Raw genomic sequence first — 3641 nt, 5'->3', positions numbered from 1 at the left:
TCCACCGACTCTCATTGCTTGTGCGTCGGATGTGTGGTTAAGCATGGCTCGGTGTGATTTATTTTTATAGTCAAGTTTAAAGTTTTGTCACGAGGTCTGCGTGTGCTGAGCATGTCTCTCTTGGTTTGAGGGAGTTCCACTGAGCTGCAGAGAAGGACGATTCAGCTGTTTAGACACATAGTTCTCAGCAGATTACCCGGGAAGATTGATTCAGTGGCAAGGATATTTCAGTGTCAAAGAAAATAAATTGTTATTGTACTGTATTGGTGAATTTGTGGATGAAACATAAGACGGGAAGTCTAAATTGAAGTGGCCAGGATATATAGTGAGCGTTTAGCTGAATGTAATCGCTATTATAAGTAAGAAGTGATTCTCTGACTATTCTCCGGATTTGGTCTTTCTCATGATGATGGGATAGACCAGGCCACCGGGAGCGTCCCCACCAAGGAATACACAACGTGGGCCTATTCTCGGCCAAACCATGAAGGGTCATTTTCTGTAAAGTGTGAGTTGCCTGAGATGAATGTGGAAATTATAACGCAATCATGCAAACTAGCGTCATTGTCGGGTGTAAAAGGACCAATTATGGGTAGAAAATCTCTGCATAACCTGTAAGCCGTTTTGGATTTATGACGTTGCTGTTAATGTTTTTGTATGGGTTAGGTAATATAGAACATATTACGTGAAAGATTTTCTTCAATAAATCTTGTGCTCTTCTGGTTGTCCTCAATGACCTGAGCCGACTCAACATGTGTTCAACCGGGCTCTAGTTTGTCAGTATAAACATTTATTTTAAGGGCAGAAGCTGTTTAGATCAGCCCTTCTTCATAGTTCACCCAGTTCTGCTGTGCGCTATTTGGCGTAAACAATGTGTTGGGTGAGATATTTAGCTGAGTAATACGCAGAACGGTGTTGCTTTCTTTGGCCGACATTCGAAAGGGCATGTCAACATTCTGTCACCGAGAGGAATAAAACACATCCCTGTTTTTTTTTAACTCACAATAAATGGTTGAACTTCTTTACCCCCAAAGTTAATGATTACAACTAGAGTCGGCAGGATCTGCTGGGATTAAATCAGTGGCAGATACGTCCCTTTTTGTTAAATATGTTGAACTATGAGACAGGTTGATGGTAGCAGGCTGAGCCAGAGAGAATCCAAAAAACGAGTCGTCAAAAGTTGCTTGTTTTACTAAACAAAGTCATGGAACAGATGGGCGGAACAGCTGGGGATCTGTCGTTATTAATTTGTAACGTTACACGTAATATTTCTGAGCACAGAAGCCATTGGTGTGGTGAAGCACTCCTCATTGACACCTTAAGCCCTGGTTTACCGCTAGCTTTCACTCACTGGCAGTGTGCACGATGACTAGCGCGTGAAACTCACTTCTGCAGCTGTGATGGCGCAAAACCAGCCCGCCATAACCAGTCCGTCAAAGGGATTCGATACTGTTCTTCATTCTGCGTCGTTCACCACGTCGTGTTTACTCCTGGTCATTCTACAACATCCTGGGATTCGTTTAAGTCTTTTTTTTTTTTTGGTCCACGTTTCTCTTCTAGGCCCTAGAAACACCGTTAACCGGCCGGCCCCTCTAGGCTATGGCACCGAGCAGCGCCTCAACAGATGCTGAATAGCTGGCATAGTTGTCCAGTATAGCCCCCCCCCCCCACCCCCCCCCCTGACCACTCAGTAAATCAGTCATCACCTGTTAGACACTGTGGTCGCAATCCCACTCAGACTCAAACACTGTTGGTCTGGCCCCCTCCGGGGGAAACGCTCTGGTCTGAGACATGTCTCCGCAGCGCATAGTAGCATAGCGGACTGGTCTGACCCGTACTTACTCTGAAGGAGCGGGGTCTCCACGCCGTCAATGCCCGGCCGTTAATCAACTCCCCCTATTCTAAGAGCTCCCTTGTAATGGGAACGAAATGGAGAGTTTAAAATGAAAGCTCCCTTTTCCCGCCACTATTTGGAACGAATCACCACCGGGAGGACACACAGCGAGCTCCTTCTGCTTTGACCTTACGTCAGCATTCCGGGTGTGGATGAATTACGACCAGGGGGGTCCAGGACTTTGACACGTGTAAGTGGCCCCCCCCCCGGCCCCACTCCAGACTACCGTATACCTCCCCGAGTCTAGAGAGACAGGCCCGACAGCAGCTCGCATCCCAATCTACTGACCCAGAGGTTAAACCAGACTCCTCTCCGCCTCCCGACCTTTCACCTCTCCACCCGGGGGGTGAGGGGGGGGGGGGGGGGTGGGGGGTGATGGGGGGGGGGGGATGTGTGTGTTAGATGACCTTCGCTGATGACCTGACCTCCCAGACGTATCTACCCTTTAAATCACTAGAATGCCTAATGGATACTAAACATGTACACAGGGTCATCTCGGCAAAGCGTCAGATGTTGTTGATGATGTTCTGTTCTGCAGGATGAAGAGAGTGTGTGTGTGTTTGGTGGGTCCCGGGCTTAGATACGACGTCCATGTGTCTGGGATCAGAACCAACACGAAGGTTGGAGAACACGCAGAGCAGCTGGAGAATAGTACCCAGGGTACTATTGCTGGAAGTCCCCCCCGGTGCCAACTGCGGTGCCACCATGCTGACATTTGAACGTCTCCCTCGTCCGGGTGGAAGAGCGGTTCGTTATTCCGCTCGTTAAATCCCTTTGACTCAACAAGTGGTTTTGGCCTCGAGGTGAAGAGTCACGTCGAGCCGAACCTCAACGCCCGACGGAGCTGGCGTTTTTCTTTTTCCCTTTTACTGAGTGTTGATCAGTCGGACCGTGAAGGAGGTTATGGGAACTGATCCCCCCCTCCCCCCCCCACACACACACACTCCCCCGGAGGTGAGAGGTCGGGGGCACGGAGAACATCGGAGATCGGGACTGGGGCAGACGGGGACAATGGGAAGAGTAAGGAAAGACGCAGGGAGGAATTTAAATGTGTTTCCTCGGAAAGGAGGGAATCCATTAGCGTGTTTGTTCTCCAGTGAACTGAGTCCGTGAGCTGGGGGCTGTGTGTGTGTGTGTGTGCGTGTGTGCGCGTGTGTGCACGTGTGTGCGCGCGTGCGTGCGTGCGCGCGTGTGTGTGTGTGTGTGCGTGTGTATTGCATCACACTAATGCTTGGCCAGGGATACCCCTTTTTTCAATAGTGAACTGCTTTTCCGAGGAACCACTGTTGGTTTTGCGGCAAGGCAAATGTGTTGACATTCATAATGTCGCCATACTCAGATGTGCCACAGCGTCTGAACAAAGTGTGTGTTGTGGCGGCGGTGGTGGTGGTGGTGGTGGTTGTGGTGGTGTGCCAGGCTAAAAGTGATTATTTGGCAGCACATGGAAGGACTCAGTCTTGCCAGGACGTGAAGCCCTCGTCGGTCTGAAAGCTGTCTGGGGGGCATACCCTAACAGGTATGAGCTTGACTTGCTGGAGCTTGGAGCTCCAAGAAGTTTCGCTTTTTTATTTAGGAGCAAGTCTCCATTGTGGAAGAGGGGGGGGGGTCAAGGAAGTCATTGTAGAGGTCTGGGTTTTCCCGTGGTCCCAGCCCCCCCTCACCCCCTCCAGGACCCCCGTTCCCCCCCCACCCACCCGACAGACGGTTGATCCGTGGGGGTAACCAGGCCTTCCTTTGTCCGTCCCTCCAG

This window comes from Micromesistius poutassou, assembly GCF_964030765.1.
Source record: "Micromesistius poutassou genome assembly, chromosome: 17".
Lineage (NCBI taxonomy): Eukaryota > Metazoa > Chordata > Actinopteri > Gadiformes > Gadidae > Micromesistius > Micromesistius poutassou.
The sequence above is the reverse complement of the archived record's forward strand: the minus strand, read 5'-3'. Positions refer to the sequence as shown.